The 18,151-nt window shown below is 44.3% G+C and overlaps 2 non-coding genes across 2 annotated transcripts; both read left to right on the top strand.

The window, feature by feature from the left end:
- Positions 1-7,744: 7,744 nt before the first annotated feature.
- On the top strand, positions 7,745-7,827 carry trnal-uaa (transfer RNA leucine (anticodon UAA)). Its single transcript has one exon. It is a non-coding gene; the product is annotated as a tRNA-Leu (tRNA).
- A 3,754-nt stretch (positions 7,828-11,581) lies between these two features.
- trnat-ugu (transfer RNA threonine (anticodon UGU)) lies at positions 11,582-11,655 on the top strand. The gene has a single exon. It is a non-coding gene; the product is annotated as a tRNA-Thr (tRNA).
- Positions 11,656-18,151: the final 6,496 nt, after the last annotated feature.

Genomic DNA, 18,151 nt, shown 5'->3' with positions numbered 1-18,151 from the left:
CCTCGTGCAGCCTCTTCAGCTCCTTCTTCACCTGGTCAGCTGTGATGGTCAGCCTGGCCCTGGGGATGATGCTCATAGTGCTTTCAGTGCCGGAGGTGTTAATGGCGGAGGTGTTGGAGAGTGGCAGCTGTGGGGGATGGGTGGGTGAGCAGCCGTCGGGGGTTGTAGCTGTAGGCGGCCATGTTTGTGGGGGGATGGAGGAGGTGTTGGGCAGTTGCAGCTGTGAAGGGTTAGGGAGCGTGTGGCTGTGGGGGGATGGGTGTTGCGCCACAGAGGACCCAGAATCAAACCTGTTAAAGAACTGGTTCAACTTGTTGGCCATCTCCAGGTTCCCTTCTGTTGCAACCCCAGCCTGTTTGAAGCCAGTGATCTCTCTCATGCTGCTCCATAAATCTCTCACCCTATTCCTTTGCAGCTTGTCCTCTACCTTCCTCCTGTAGGCGTCCTTGCTCTCTCTTAACTTCTGCTTTAGCTCCCTCTGTACACGCTTGACCTCTTCCTTATCTCCCCTCCTAAAGGCTCTCTTCTTGTCATTCAGAAGAGCCTTCAGGTTGCTGGTGATCCAGGGTTTGTTATTTGAAAAGCAGTGTACGTCTTTGGTGGGGATGGTGTTGTCTACGCAGAAGTTAATATAGTCAGTGACACAGTCCACCATGCTGTCTATGTCGTCCCCATGTGGTTCGCACAGCACATCCCAGTTGGTGGCCTCCAAAGCACCACGTAGATCCTCCATAGTCTCCTGAGACCATCTCCTCACAGTCCTCATGGTCACAGGTTGGCGCTGGACAATAGGCTTGTATAGTGGTGTAAGCAAGACAAGGTTGTGATCTGATCTGCCAAGGGGGGGAAGGGCTGTGGAACTATATGCATCCTTAGCATTGGCATATAATAAGTCCAGTGTTTTGTTTTCCCTGGTCGGGCACTTAACAAACTGGTGGAAAGCAGGCAGAGTGGTGGAAATAGATACGTGGTTAAATTCCCTTGAAATAGCTATAAAAGCGCTTGGGTGCTTTGTTTGTAGCCTGGCTGTGACTGTGTTTATGACGTCACACGCTACCTCTGCATTTGCCGTAGGTGGAATGTAAACAACAACAAAGATGGCGCATGTAAACTCCCGCGGCAGATAGTACGGACGCAGTCCTACGGCTACCAGTTCGATGTCCGGGTTACAAACGCGCTCCTTAACATGAATATGTCCAGGATTACACCATCTGTTGTTTACAAGCACCGCGAGCCCCCCTCCTTTCCTCTTACCGCTCTCGGTGTTTCTGTCCGCCCGCACCGTCTGAAAGCCGCCGATGGTAACGTTCGAGTCCGGAATAAGTTCCTGCAGCCACGTCTCGGTGAAACACATGATACTGCATTCCCGATACTCCCTCTGGCAATCACCAATGCTCCCAGTTCGTCCATCTTGTTCACTAAGGACCGCACATTTCCCATGATGATCGAAGGAAGGTAGGGTTTAAATCTCCTTCTCTTCGCCTTTCGCATCGCACCAGCCCTACAGCCTCGGCTTCTCCTCCTCAGCTCCTCCGGCACCGATGGCTTCTCTCCAGTGAGTGGAGCCGGACGCGCTAGCGCGATCAGCTGGTCCCGCGTGTAGACAATGCCTCTGTGGCTATCGCCATTGCAACTCGATAGCCACAGAGGTCCGAGTCTCAGAAAAAACAAGAAAAAGTTTCTCAGCTTCCTAGTATCCATCATGTTGTGATCGCCAATCTAGTTGCTGGCAAAGGTATGAAGAAAAAACACTAACACACTAGCATTAACTAACTGAAAGAAACAAAAAGACAACAAAAAGACACAGAGCTGCTGTAGCAGGCTGCCACTAACATGGCGCCATCTTGATCATCTTGATCATTGAATATGAATATTCAATACTTAAACGGGCACAGTTAAGACATTATATATACATATACATACTGTATACAGTACAGTTTTCATACAGTAATATGTTTATGTTCCTAAATCAATCTCTTTTATGAGCATGTGAAAGGCATGGTGAATCGATTCTCAAAAATTACTGTACTTTGCATGATTGGAAACAAATGCGTGATTGCGAAATGCTGTGGTGTTACTTTTACAAAGACGGTCAATGAAAAAAAGAATGTTGACCAGGGCAATACTTTGAGTTTACACTTACAGCTTGTCCAAGGTCATTCATTATTAATACTATTAGAAATATCTTCGTTAAAGACTTTGATGGCCACAGCTCAAACATGAGAGGTTGAGCTTTATTAGCTCCACCTTGCCGAAATTCCGGATACTATTATTTTGCTTGTCATATTATAGGAGAATTTACGGTAACTAGCGGTATTTACCGGTAACTCGCAGTATTTACCCGTAACTTGCGGTAGACTGCGTACAGCGTACCGGAAAATAATGCGGTATCGCCCACGCATTTTGAATGGCTGCATCTTTATGTCCCCCAGCTCTGAGCCCATTGGGCCTGCTGGTGTGACCAGAGCTGCAGCGTCGCCATGCTGGTGGGGGTCAGTTCGGCTTTTCTGTTGGAATGAACAGGGGGGTTACATGATGGTGCTGTCTGTGGTCTGGCTGTCCTGCTGGTCTGGATGAGGGGTGCGTAGTGTGGTGCAGGTTCTTGTCCCATCCTGCTCTTGGTCCAGGTTGGAGGGTTGCACCGATTCTGAGTCTTGTTAGCTGGTATGGATGGGTTTGGGGGTGTTGATACCAGAGTGGTCCGGGGGGGGTGCAGGTGTCTCGGGGGCATTCTTGTTTTTCTGTGAGTTCAGGTTGATTCTGTTGGTTTTGTCACGAATCTCCCTCACGCAGGCAAGCGCTCCGGCATTCCTACGAGCTCTCCCCGTACCAAACGTGCACGTGTCAATCAGTCCTCTACTTAAACCCTCATCTGCCCCCCGGTCATTGCTCACGATTGAGATTCTCTCCCGGAGCTTACGTACTAACTACACCTTTGCCTTACTACGACTTCTCCCCTGGACCTCGACCCCGCTTTTCCGACTACCGCTTTAGCCACTCGATTTTGTACCTTCGCCTGTTTTACGCTTTCTCGGATCCTGACCCCAGCCTGTCTCTTCGTTTACGCCTCTGCCTTCTGAATCCACACCGACGCAACTTCTACGCCTTCCCGGACTCCGACCCCTGCCAGTCCCTCGACTACGCCTTCGCCTGTCGATTCTGTGCCTACGCCTGTGCTACGTGTGGAAGACCGAGTCAAAAGGTCTGGACAGTGACTATGCGTGGGAAAGGTTTTCTGTTCGCACCTAAGACCACTGTCTTAGGTGCAAACTAAAGCCTGTGATTCCTCACACCCATTCAACCAGAGAAAATTGAAACAAATTTTAGGATGCCAAATGGCACCCCCCTGTCCTGTTTGTTTGACTTCTGACACTGCCCCTTTCCCTGTATGTTCGTTTGATATGTTAAAGTATTGCCTACTTTTAATGTATAAAAAAGGAAAGTATAACTTCAGTCTAGTGAGCATGTCTTGAGTGCTAGGGGAAACCCTTTCTCTGTGATATGCTCCCCTTCAGCTGATTGTATTAAAGATCTCTGTTGACAATCTCCCAACCTGAGTGAAGACTGAGTTTTCTTCTAAATACGCCTTCCCGGACTCGGACCCCTGCCTGTTTACTCCGACTACGCCTGCGTCTCGCGTCAACCCTACCAAGGGCACCGCATTGGATCCCTATCCTCAGCAGTCAGCCCCTGCGTGACAGGTTCTGAGTGTCTTGGTTACATCCGTTTGTGTGTATAGATGAAAAAGCTATTGAAGAGCACCCCGACACCCCCCACCCATCTCGGTGGAAGTTGCCATGTTCAAAAAATCCTAAAATGATAATTAAAGTTTCACACAACAAAGCATGACTGTGAAAGGTCAGGAGGCCTGCCTAATGGTGGTGTTGGCCCCACTAGCACCTCTTCCAGCAGCAACCTTAGTTTTTCCCAGGAGGTCTCCCATCCAGGTACTGACCAGGCTCACACCTGCTTCAGTACTGAAGGCTGCTGATTATGGCCAGCAGCCATATCACCCTGCAACTCACAACTGGCAACCCACTGAAGCTAAGCAGGTGTGAGCCTTGTCAGTACCTGGATGGTAGACCTCCTGGGAAAAACTAAGGTTCCTGTGGGAAGAGGTGCTAGTGGGGCCAGCAGGGGGCGCTCACCCTGCAGTCCATGTGGGTCCTAATGCCCCAGTATAGTGACGGGGACACAATACTGTAAACAGGCGCCTTCCTTCGAATGAGATGTAAAACTGAGGTCCTGACTCTCTGTGGTCATTACAAATCCCATGGCGTTTCTTGAAAAGTGTAGGGGTGTAACCCCGGCGTCCTGGCCAAATTTCCCCATTGGCCCTTACCAATCATGGCCTCCTAATAATCCCCCTCTTTGAATTGGCTACATTTCTCTTCTCTCCTCCTCACTGATAGTGGTGAGTGTTCTGGTGCACTATGGCTGCCGTCGCATCATCCAGGTGGATGCTGCACATTGGTGGTGGTGGAGGGGAGTCCCCATTACCTGTAAAGCGCTTTGAGTGGAGTGTCCAGAAAAGCGCTATATAAGTGTAAGCAATTATTATTATTATTAATGAGCACAACACTTGATAACAGTAAAAAAATCATTAAAAAATAAAGAAATGTTCCACAACTCAAAGCAAGGTTGTATAAGGTTAGGGGAGCGTCTGATGTGTAAAACACCTGGTTGCAGCACTGTGGCTGTTGTGCTTGAAGAGCTATTGACTCGTGAATACCACCCTCCTATCACCATGTACCGCCTGTCTAATGGTGCCATATTGAAAACATCATAAAAAAATAAAGAAAAGGGACACAGCCACAGCAAGATTGTATAAGGTTAGGGGGCCTGTCTGGTGTGTAAAACACCTGGTTGCAGCACTGTGGATGTTGTGCTTGAAGAGCTATTGACTCGTGAATACCACCCCCCTATCCCCATGTACCGGCTGTCTAATGGTGCCATATTGAAAAAATAATTACAAAATAAATAAAGGGGCTGAAGCCACAGCAAGGTTGTATGAGGTTAGGGGGCCTGTCTGGTGTGTAAAACATATGGTTTCAGCAGTGTGGCTGTTGTATTTGAATTGCTATTGAGCCATGAAGCAGACCCACCTATCTCAATGTATTACCTGCAGTGTTACCTTCAGAAAATCATCAAAAAATAAAGAAAGGGGTCACAGCCACAGCAAGGTTGTATGAGGGTAGGGGGCCTGTCTGGTGTGTAAAACATATGGTTTCAGCAGTGTGGCTGTTGTATTTGAATTGCTATTGTAGCGGCAATGCTTGTTAATAAGACAGAATTAAGCGTTGGTATGCTGTCCTAAAGGAGGCCCCATCTCACCCTCCATCTCTGTGGTGCAGCCACAGAGAAAGTATTCATGCAGGCTGATTTAAGATGTTTTCTTTTGATAAGGAACAAGCTCCCAGACGGGGATGCACTTAGCTAAGCCTGGCTATCATGATCAATGGTCATCCATTGGCGCCTATCAGTCTAGGGAGTGCCGAATGGACATCTGGACTGCATTCCTAAGTGTCAAGAGTAAGTGAATTATATCTCATCTTGACCAACCAATCAGGGACTGGCAGGGCGTGGTAATACCATGTGGGTCTCCAATGCCCGCCAAACTCTCAACCAATCAGCACACATCTGGGTCTTGGTCAAAAAGGGAGCGCAAGCTCAGATCGGGGCTCTCCTTGGCCATTTTCGCGCATCCTCAGAGACAATCACGTGACAACTGCTGTTGTCTGCAAAAGGACTTGGACTTTGTTCTAAGCGCGAGGCCGAGGATCCCGTATGTACTCGGAATTCTACCAACGTGAATGCTCCGCTTGATCAACGGCAGCCTACAGTTGGACCCTCGTCGACAACCCGAATAGCTTATTCAGAAGCAGCGCTGGACCGGGAACGAACCAGCTTCTTCCCGGGCAAAAGAGGGACTTGTGAGGACTCGCGGTCACACTCTGTGCATAGAGACTTTCTACTAGCCAGCCGGACTCCTGGTAGACCCCCTTGGAGCAACAACTGCCCTGCGCGCCGCAGTCAGATTCCTCCGCCCATCCTACTCCGAGCTGCACCTTGACTGGTTGGCCGGTAGCCAGAGGACGCCGACACAACGCCCATTTGACAACCGCTGCAACAGAGGCTGCAACAGAGCCTGTCAGCTGGTTTGGTGTTCGTGCCGGGAGATTCCAAATCCATACACAGTGGATAAGTAAACCCCATGTTCTACATTGTGTCTCAAGAATTCAATTGTACCTTAACACAAGTTGTTATCAATTTAATTCATGAGAAATGTATTTACTTCCGAGTTTAGAGTAACAGTGGGTAATAACACTGGTTAGCGATTTGGTAACCGAACGATATATATTGACATATATTCTCTGTTGTGTATCTCTTTGTGTTTGCATCTCTTCGAGATTATATACCTTGTATATTGATAACCCTCACAGTAAGGTCTGCCGCTCGTATCCAGGCAGACTAGTATATCTTTGGTGCACAATTTATATTAATAAATGTATCTCGTGTATTGAACCCGTGTGTGTGCGTTGTTAGTTGTTCTGACGATTGATTTTCTAAAAGCTACAACGAACAACCTCGTGATTACTGTTACAATTAATAATTGTAAACCCATCAAACCACTACACTATTGAGCCATGAAGAAGACCCACCTGTCCCAGTGTATTACCTGTAGTGTTACTTTCAGAAAATCATAAAAAAATAAAGAAAGAGGCCACAGCCACAGCAAGGTTGTATGAGTTAGGGGCCCTGTCTGGTGTGTAAAACATATGGTTTCAGCAGTGTGGCTGTTGTATTTGAATTACTATTGAGCCATGAAAAAGACCCACCTATCCCAGTGTATACCTGTAGTGTTATCTACAGAAAATCATAAAAAATAAAGGTTCCACAACCCAAAACAAAGCTGGGAAAAGTCAGAAGACCTGCTTAGTGTGCAAAACACTTACTTGCAGCATTGTGGGTGCTGTGATTTAAATGCTATTGGTTTGTGAACAGAATACCCCTATCTCAGTGCATTGTGCCATATTAAATAAAAGCACAAGAAAAAGAGATTCAGAACACAAAGCTGTGTCAGTGTTCTGTGTAAAAAATCGGTTTGAACATCGTGGGAGCTGTTTTTAATAAGCTGCTGAGTAAAGAATATTTTAATCTTCCTGCTGTCAGTAGTATTGTCAATATAGTTGACCCTTACCTGAATGAAAACAGGGCGTAAAGGAAGGGTTTCAGAAATCAAACAAAGCTTTATTTCTGTGCTTACAGTCTGGGTAATTGGAGACTGCACTGTTCTGCTTCCTATGGTCATATACAGGTTATTCGCACGAAGCCGTATTGAACGGTATTTCTCGCGTTGTGAACGTCTGTACACAGCGGTCCTCCGGGTTCCAGTAAGTGCGTAATTATGCATCGATGAAAAACCGGAGGTTTAAAAAAAGATAATTAGCCCACTGATAGTTTGATGTAGAGGCTGTGGAAATATCCACAAGTCTTGGTCTTTAAAATGCATTTGGTTTGACGGCGTTCTGTGCTTCCATTGGGAAGATATGGACAAAAGAATATTCGTGCTCGGTCAAAAAAATGTCATAAAAACGAAAAAGTAAAGGCTGAGAAAGCATTCACAATGTATTTTATACACAAAGGAAGTATTCTCGCAACTCTAAGAGGTTTCGTGGTTTAATTTTTTTTAATTGTTGAATCATATTTAAATGTTAAACAACTGAAAAGCATATCGTTGTAGACCAGGATGGCCGAGTGGTTAAGGTGTTGGACTTAAGATCCAATGGACAAATGTCCACATGGGTTCAATCCCCACTCCTGGTAGTGTTGTAATAAGTTTTAAGTGACAGAACACTTTGATGATTTACACTCTATTTAAATATGAATTTGCTAAATTTCAGTTCAGTTCTCTTCACTCCCACTCCCTGGCATAACTGAGCTCTCACTATCGCATACTGAAGGCTTTACATGCATTAGCTGTGATACAGCTCACAATAAAGAAAGAATCAAACAGTTTGTTCTATTTCTCATGGTGATCCTCTTCTTGATCCAAATGAAATGGATCATTTAATATGATGCCTCGAGAAAAAAAAAATGAGTGAATTTCCGCCTGTAATGATTGATGCCCCATCAAACATTTTGTAACATCCCTGGAAGGTTATACAGTAGAATCCTGGTTTGTGGCTTAAATTCAAGGTAAACAAGACTAAGGAAACGAGTTGGAAACTTGATGTCGAACTGGAATTTAAGTACCCGGAATGTTTCACTACATTGGGCAATATGTGCCAGAGAGGCGCACTTTAAATCCCTTTGATAGCTCAGTTGGTAGCGCAGCTGACTGTATTAGAAACAGTTAGGAATCCTTAAGTCGCTGTTTCGACTCCAGCTCGAAGGAAGGTGCTTTTGTGAACTTTAATCAAATAGTTAAAATAGCGAATCTTTTTCACTCAGACGTTGATCAAAAGCTCAATAAACGATGAAGCAGAGGCTCTTGTTCCGAATTCAGCTAACATCTGGTTGTCTTGTTTTCGCCAAGATCTGATCTTTGAATTAAGGGACTACGCTGTCTAATTTGTAATTCAAAAGTAGATACAAATGTCAGTGTTATCAAAGGATAGGTACTTAATTTGCTTTATGATTTGGTATTGATTTTGTATCATTATATTATTACGTTTGTGCTTTCTGTGTTTTTTATCGTATTGTGAACTTATTTTTTGCGATCCAAAGAGCCTCAGACGCACAGTCTAACAGTAACCAAACCAGAATGGATTCTGCTGGGAGCCGGACTGAGCTCATTCTCACTCCCTGTGCTGAAAACAGAATTATCTCTTCCCCAAACATTGTCTACAGCTGCTAGATATTGCTCTGCGTCCTACTGCTCCAGCAATTCCTTTGACCAAAGACAGATCACTTGTGCGCTTTTAAACTTCTTGCCACTACAGGCTCTTTGATGACTCATGCTGACTGTCCTGTGAATCCAAAAGAAAATGTTAAAGCTGATACATTTTCGATTGTAATTTGCATCTAACTACAACGTCCCTGGAAAAGAGATTTTATTTGTTGCGTGCAATCGCTATCTTTTACTTTACGTATGGTAGTGGAAATAGTTTTAAAAATGTTTTCTAAAGAAGATTGTATTGCCAGGACCTGCCTTTAGCACTCAGTAGCAATTACGCTGTTGATATAGATGGAGAAGAAATGTAAGATGAATTGATGATCTAAGCTAAAATATCCCTAACACGCCTCCTGTAACAGTGTTTGTATTCATAGCAAGTAATATTTTTTTTCAAACCCGAACGTTGCTTTTGCATTAAGTGTTATGTAACCATTAGCGGTTTTGGTAGCTTCTGAAGAGCGCACTTTTCCAAACTGAAGCTTATAAGAACATTATTCAAGATGCACCATGGCCCAGAACGTGCATTGGGACAAGGATTAACATCAATTGAAAGTACTCCCAAATAAAAGACTTGACGGAAAAATTGAAAGAGTAGGCAAGTATTAAAAAAACACCATAACTTCTCGGCTTCCAATCTCTTTCCTGGTTCAGGCTTTGTAAAATGACATGATTAGTGGAGTCATGCCGCGGTTGTGAGTTCAAGCCTCACCTGGAGCAGCCAGGTTTTCTGTCTTGACAGGTAAACAGTGTTTTGTGTTATTTGCTAAATGGAGAGAGGATTCTGTGTTAATTGTGCTCCTCCTGGGAGAGGTCAAGATGAGAAGTTCACGAGGCTGGTGGCAAGTATCCTGTCCAGGAATATCGGGGCTGTAGGGGGTGAGATCTATAGATGTAGTAAACACATCAGTGGATACGGTGTGTCTGCTCTCTGTGAGAGAGCCGGGCGGAAAGAATAATCTGTGGTCAGGGAAGAAGAGACCCTCGTTGGAAGAGCAGCGCTCCTCACAGGAGAGAATGAAAAAAAATATTTTTCAGGGACGCTGATTGTTCTCTTTGAGGGAATTAAAAGGACATGTGGTGAGCGACCTCGTGGCGCAACAGTAGCGCGATCTGACTCCAGATCAGAAGGTTGCATGTTCAAATCAAGTTGAGGTCAGCTGATGAGTTTGCAGGTGCTGCTGGTGCCAAACCTGGAAATTACACCATGCAGTCTGGTTTTATCTGTACACCACATAGGTAATCGAACGAAGTAACAGCGCAGTACAGAACACCCAGTCAGGAGCTTATTCAGCGAATCATCATGAACATGACAAGAGAAAAGGCACACTGCACATCTGTGAAACATCACCGGCTTTAGAGACAGTGACATCAGAGAATGGAAGTTTCAGACCTTGTTTTTGTTACAGGTTCAAGCAAACCTGAAAGTTAGGGAGTGTTTGGTCACTTTTGTATGAAAAAGTGTCTGAAGTCTGTAATTACAATTTGTCCTTTTTTAATTGTGGTTGAAATCCACTCCCATGTACCAAGACCTACAGTATATTCATGTTTGCTTAAATGACTAACGCTATTGGACATTAGCTGGTGTTTTTTGTAACGATTTGCTATTTCATGCAGGAAAGAAAGGAAACCAGACCCAACGTTTGCTTTCAGGTGCGGTCTATTTACATAACGGACATCTATTTCTGAGGAGCCTGATTTAAATCACACAACCCCGGTAGAAGTCGAATCGACAATCTAATAAACCGAAATCAGACGCGTTATCCATTAAACCACTAGTCCGTCACGTAAATGAATTGCACCATGGTGAGTTCAGCCCCACTACTAGTAATACCCCACCCCCATCTTAAATTTCTACGTGAGAAACGTGTTTTCCAAATTTTTATCAGTTTTTAAAAATCATCAATTTTAAGCAGACAAAGCCTTTATGTGTCGCTCTGAATTTCTAATTGATTTATAATTAAAAGAAAATAGCGTTTTGTTCCACAACGGCGTGAAATTATCACATCTTTCACTCTACGTCTCTCTAGTAGTAAAGCAGACCTTGCTAGGTGAGCATTTGCTCCGGTAAATTAGGTCACTTTTCATGTTAACTCACTTCTTCTAAACACAACATTTCCTGGTGCACGTTTTCTCCATGAAAAAAGACATTTTCCCTTACATGATTACTCGTTTTTTTTTCATCAAAGAGTACAGAAAGAAGAAAGAAAGGAAAAGTGTCGTAAATGAACTCTGTCGCCCGTGGGAGATGTCAAGCGCATTGGACATGAAAAGTGCCCGATAAAAGCCATTTCTGTACGTTTCTCTTAGTGTCGGGGCCAGAATGTAAAGGAGGCAACATGCGCAGCCAGCCGACTCAGCTTACTGAATGCAGGTGTCTCCGAGCGGTGTGTCCAAGGGGCAGTAAAAGAGGAGAATTCTGCCAGCGCCGTGGCTTAGTTGGTTAAAGCACCTGTCCAGTTAACGGGAAATCCTGGCTCCAAATCCCAGCAGTCCATCGCCTGTGTTGCATTAGACACCCTGTAGATAATCAAAAGCATATTGAGCTCCTTGGTAATGAAATTGGCGGATAAAAGCCATTTCACATCCTTTCTCAACTTGCTCAGTGAGCAGGCTCACCGCACACCGAATGAAGATATAACAGAGCAGTGTGTCCAACTGGCTGAAAAATGGCAGTGCTTTGCTGGTGCTGTGGCTTAGTTGGTTAAAACGCCTGCCTTGTAAACAGGAGATCCTGGGTTCAAATCCCAGCAGTGCCTTACTTCCTGTCTTTGCCCACTGTTTATTGTTACAGACAATATGCTTCTGCATTATGTTTAAATGAACTTTTAATTTCGCGTTTGGCACAACTTGTTTTTCAAGAAATCCACACATTGCGAAAGATAAAATGCTCATCTTTCTTATCAGTGCAAAAGAATTACTGCCAGCTGGCAAGAAAATGACAACGATTTTTTTTTTACTTTAGCCAAAAATCTGTGAATGTAGAAAAAATACAAAAAATGTCAGTTTCTATGGCACACTCAGTCAGTGTGTCCTTCAGTTAAACACAACGTTGGTAGATCAAACGCACCCAGAGACACACTTCGAATTAATCCGATCTAAACATTGCCTTCTCTAAATGTGATTGAGTTTCTTTCCACGTCCTTAGCCATCTTGATGTTTGTAGAGATTTTCAACTTTTGACACCAGTCAAACTACAAGTAAATAGTGGAGTACCTAAGTCAATATCACCGGGAATGTGAATATAAATGTAAACATCAATATTTCTGCTGTCTCCTGATAAACACAAGTATAGAGTCAAAACACAATAAATAATGCTAAAAAGTTATTCAGTTAACACCCAGATGTGACAAAACACATTTAATACTTACATCCCCTTTAAATATGTATTTCCTTAATATCAGTTATCTTCCCTCCCCAGGATACCTGCAAATTCACTACAGCATATTAAAAGCTGTGTGTAAGTCTTACATGTGTTCTGAGTAGTATAAAGCGACACCTTTCGTCAAACTTTTGACAGGTACCACGCCCCCTTTTCCAGCCAATGGGAGTCAGCGGTGGTTGGCTGTCCCGCCCCCTTGCCAGCCAATGGCGTGTTGTTATTTGTGCATGTCCCGCCCCCTCAGGAGCCAATGGTGTGTTGTTAAGGGTCGGAACTCCCGCCTTCCCCCCCGGCCAATTGGTCCGGAACCTCAGGGTCCCAAAGCCCAAAGGCGGCGCATCCCTCGCTTTAGGTGTGTGAAAGAGTGTATTGGTTTGGAAGGGGACCATGTCTGCAGCGGGTTTGAGTGCGCTCTATTATAAACCTAGGGAATCGAGTAGTTACAGCGGCACGGAGAGTCTGGTGTGAGCTGCGAGATCCCAGGGTGTGAGCGGCGCCAGCCGCGGCCGGGTGGCCGAGTGGTTGACCGGCCAGGCTGCTTATACGCTGCACAAGCCGTGTCTTAAAAGCAGCAGGGTTGTAAGCACACACACACTGACTGCGTAAAGTCTCACGGAAAGAACTCGCAGGACAAACACCATGTGAAATGTGAACCGCTTTATTTCAACAGTAGGTGTTTCAAACACTGAAACAACGCAGCACACACGCGTTACCGGCTCCAATTTGCATTCAACAATTAAATGTTGGTGCGGAAAATTAGTTCGGTACATGTAACCACCACCCCAACATTGCTGAGAAACTTTGAGGCATCTGAAAAAGCATTCATAACCCCCTTCCGCTCCCCATGTCTAAAGCCATGCGAACCACACTGGGCGATCCGATCTACCAGAGCAAAAACATTTGCCTGCGTAATCAGCGGGATGGTGTTACCACAGGTTCTGTGCAAAACACACTGTATTTTGGAATACACACTGTAGGCTTCCCCTACACCCCAGGCTTCCATTTCTGATCTGAAAACATCACATCTGCAATAATTTCACTCAAGTTCTTGACATACACATCTATCTCTTTAACAAATTTAAGGATATTAGCATTCGACTCTTTGTTTTGCATATCAAGCTTTGTAGAGAGAAGTGTGTAAAGCACTCTTAGTAAGAATTCAGACGTATACATTCGAAATTCTTCATTCTTCGGACGATGGCACACCCGGGTCTGTAAAACAGAATGAAATCTGTATTCACATTTTACATAGATCTTTTTTTTTGCGTCTGTAAAAATAAGAATAGTGTTTCTTTTGCAACGCATCAAAAGTCACATCTACTAATTTTTCATCCAGCTGTTCAAGTATGGTGTGTACATGCTCGTATGGGGAGCGGTCCTCAATTATATTTTTCAGCAACTGTTTTATGCACCGCTCAGTGTCATTTCTAATGGTGTACGAACCCAGACACCTGGCGGTGTACAGAACAGTCGATAAAATTCTGGCTAAACTGAGAGACTTATAAATTTCTAAAGCGGCAAACGTCACATCTTCAAACCCATCTGTGTAGCCGACAGACAGGCATGTGTGACCCCGCTGCCCAGGATGGTCAATCAAACAGGCCGGGCAGTCATCAACCAGGACCCCCTTTAAACAGTGTTTGAAGATGCAATAAACTACTGCTTTCACAATCTGGGGCATAACATCGAGCTCATTAGGGACATCGTTAGCTAAACCTTGTTGGGCATCGGGTTTATTAACATTTGGCCGAACACACAAGCATAGACACGAAACATTCAGTTGTGCCGGTAGGCTGAAGATTGACCCGTCCACATCCTCTTTATTCTATTAAAGGAAAAAGAAAAGAAAGGCTTAAAAAACTTTTGAGCTAAGGTTTTTCGTTAATATTTACCATTTCGCTAGCACCCGGCAGTTCTTCAACATCTGGTACCCCAGCTGAACTCACACCCCCGCCGCTGTCACAGGGTGCAGAGGGTGGGGTCGGGTTTTGCTAAAAAGAAGACCAAGTATTAAAATGACATACGCTAAGCACCGATACAACAATTCCACGATCAGAAAAAATATTTTAGCCGCCTACCTCTTCACTTTGTAGAGTAGCAGACCCCGTTGTTTCTCCACACAAAGAAGCCATCTCCGCAGCTCCTAACGAGGGGCGGTGTCTGACAGGTCCAAGGACGCGCTGCGACCCTGTCAGTCCGGAGCGTTTAAGAATATGCGCCAATGGTGTAACCACGCCTACATAACACAAAACATTTTTCAATTGGTTGTGATGCTTTAAAACGCATCACAACCAATGTTGTGATGACCCCCCCCCCCTTGTTTTATCGAGAGCGAAAAGTATTCACATATCAGTTTATAAGTTTTAAACTTTAAAAGTATTAACACAACGCAAACACAAATGATGTGTTTGCCCAGAAGAGAAATTTTAAACACCCGGGTTTGGTCTTAAAGTTTTTAAAATAATGTAATAAGACACAGTTTATTTTTAATAACACATTCGCGACAGCTTTTTCGAAAGTTTGAGATAAATTTCCACACATCGCAAGCGTAAAAGTCTTTAAGGTATTAATAGGCAACAAATAATGGGGTGTTGTTCTTCATACTTTAACGGATTGATCTTAAAGTTTTAAAATCACGTATTAGAGATAATTTGAGATGTTTTGGAGACGTGCGGTGTGTGTGTGTGGGGGGTTAGTTAAAGTGGCTTATGTACATCGAACACACAGAGCCCGTTAAAATCCAACACGCGTTAACCACGGCCAGTGAGTTCAAGGTTGGCCCATATTTTCTGGATGGTTATGCTGTAATTGACAGAGTGCCGACAGCCTTTGAGTTCAACGGTTGCTTTTTTCATGGTTGTAGCGTTTGTTATTGTGAAAACGATTTTAATCCGCTGACAAACACTACTTTTGGCTGGTTGTACAGAAAGACGATGGTTAAAATTAATTTTCTCAAAATGAGAGGTTTTAACGTGCGTGTTTTGTGGGAGCACGAGTTCAGAGACACGCTTGTTGAAAATGGAGACTTGGGTAAATTTCTAACAGCTGCGCAGTTACCAGAGCCTCTGCAACCGCGCGAGTCGCTTTTTCGGGGGAGAACAAATGCTATTTGTTTGCATTACACAGCGCAGCCCGGTGAAAAAATTCATTACTATGATTTCACCAGTCTGTATCCGTTTGTGAACAAAACTAAAAAATACCCACTGGGGCACCCCCGAATAATTTATAACAACTTTGGAGATTTAAAACGATATTTCGGTTTAGCGAAGGTAAAAGTTTACCCACGCAGACGTTTATACTTTCCAGTTCTTCCAACCAAAATTGACAAAAAACTGTTTTTCACACTGTGTCGTCCGTGTGCTGAAACAAAACAGACCACCCCCTGTGAGCACGGTGATGAAGATCGCGCCTTGACTGGTGTCTGGTGCACCCCTGAATTACAGATGGCCTTAGATCTGGGGTATTGAGTGTGTAAAATTTACGAAATTTGGCATTTCGAAAAGGCCTCACACGATCTTTTTACCGACTACGTCAAACTGCATCTGAAAGGGAAACAGGAAGCTTCAGGGTTTCCAGAGGGGTGTACAGATGTCGCGAAACAACAAAGATATATCAGCGAATATTATGAAAAAGAGGGTGACGGCTGGACCCCGGCAACATTATAAAAGATCCAGCCAAAAGACAGCTTTCAAAAATTGCCTTGAACAGTTTGTGGGGGAAGTATGGACAAAGAGACAATTTACCACAGACCACCATTGTGAGAAACCCCGATGAATTGTTCAGGTACTTATTTACGCCATATCATGAGGTGTCAGCCTGCGAGTTTATCAATGAAAACACAGGCCATTCAAACACTAACATTTTCATCGCTAGCTTTACAACCGCCTATGCCCACTTGGAGTTATACAATCTGCTAAATGCTTTGCAAGGCCGCTGTCTGTACCACGACACAGATTCCGTTATCTTTGTGAGCCGGGTGGGTGAGTGGAATCCGGAACTGGGTGACTACTTGGGTGAGCTGACCAGCGAAATAGCTGCTGGACAACACATCACCGAGTTTGTATCAACAGGACCCAAGTCGTACGGGTACAAACTGTCTGGAGGGAAAGCCTGTTTAAAGGTAAAAGGCATTACGCTCAATGTGAACAATTGTGAAAAGTTAACTTTAAGAGTCTGCGGGACTCGGTTTTTGACTATGGCGTTAACCCTTATGCAGAGTGCCGGGAATTTAAACACATTTCTATTCAACAGCCAATGATCGTGCGTGTTAAAAAGGATTGGCGCATTGAGACCCGGACCTTAAAGAAAACCCAGAAGGTGGTGTACGACAAGCGGGTGCTGCAAGAAAATTTGACATCGTTGCCCTACGGATATTAACACGATGGATGTCAGGTTAAAACACCCTTTTTCATGCATTTTGTCCGGACCCTCGAATTGCGGTAAAAGTTATTTTATAAAACAGCTCTTGGAGAAAGGTGATACCATTATGACTCGTAAACCCGAAAACATAGTCTGGTGTTACAGCTGCTGGCAACCTCTATACGCTGAGTTGCTTGTGAAATTTCCATACATTCAGTTTATAGAAGGGCTACTGACGTCGTTTTCCCACGACCAGCTACTGCCACCGGATAGAGTAAATTTGATTATAGTTGATGATTTGATGGAGTCTGCGTGTGAAAATAATGAGATAGAAAAAGCTTTTACAAAATACGTACACCACCGAAACCTCAGCATCATGTATATCGTCCAAAATGTGTTTTGTCAAGGCCGGAAAAGTAGAACCATAGGGTTAAATACAAAGTACATGGTGCTGTTTAAAAACCCTAGAGATAAACTACAGATTACAACCCTGTCACGGCATATGTACCCCGGTAAAGCCAGATTTTTTTGGAAGCGTTTGATGACGCTACTAAAAAACCTTTCGGTTACTTGTTGGTGGATTTAAATGCCGACACTCCAGATGACTATCGCTTGTGAACAGGTCTTTTCCCCCCAGATAAACCCGCGGCTTATGTATTTAAAGAATCTAAAAGTCAGTGATCTCGCAACCATGCCAGTCCCAGTCACCGGAAAGCTATTCTCTGTGGGGCTTCAGATGATCTTGTACAGGCAATAGCTAAGCCTGCTAAGCAGTTTGGGACCCTGAAGAGAAAGCATAAGCTTTTAAAGACTTTGAGTCAAAAGGGTCTTTCTCTTAAAAGAAAGAGACTCTTGGTGAACCAGTCCTGCAGTTTTATTGGGACACTGTTGAGTATTGCAGTACCATTGATTACGGAGCTTCTACAACACCGATAATGGACCATGCTGAAAAAAAATGTACCTGTACCTCAGAAACAGCTCGATCGACTCCTAGACCGGTCCGGCAACGAAAGCGATGTGAGAAAAATAACAACCCGCAGGTTGGATGACTAAATGAGAGACATTTTTCAGAACTCGCATCTGCCTGAATATGAAAACGTGAAATTGTATAGTCAGGTGTTACAATGGTATTTGACATTAGTATGCCAGGAGGTTTCTGAAGAGGGGACTTTAACTGTTGTACGACCCGAAAATGCACCCGCCGATCTATCACACGCATCACCACAACAGCCGTCATCTACCGACACTGACTTTGGGTATATTTTAGACAGCGCATCTCAGTGGTACCAGAGAAATGCCGAGATATTGTTAAAGACTATGGCACGCAATAAACCGTTAATAGCCGGGAATTAACGAAAATTTGTGTACAAGGGGGCACCCGTTGAGGGCTCTCACATGATTGATCTTGTCAGGGCTCTCACACAACAGCAATCAGTTGCGGCCGGTAAGAAGCCAAAAGGTTGCGATGTGTTCACGGGGGCAATGGCCGAAATCAACGTACCGGGCACCTTGCT

The sequence above is a fragment of the Lepisosteus oculatus genome, chromosome 14 (assembly GCF_040954835.1).
Source record: "Lepisosteus oculatus isolate fLepOcu1 chromosome 14, fLepOcu1.hap2, whole genome shotgun sequence".
NCBI lineage: Eukaryota > Metazoa > Chordata > Actinopteri > Semionotiformes > Lepisosteidae > Lepisosteus > Lepisosteus oculatus.
This window is presented reverse-complemented; position numbering and strand designations above follow the sequence as displayed.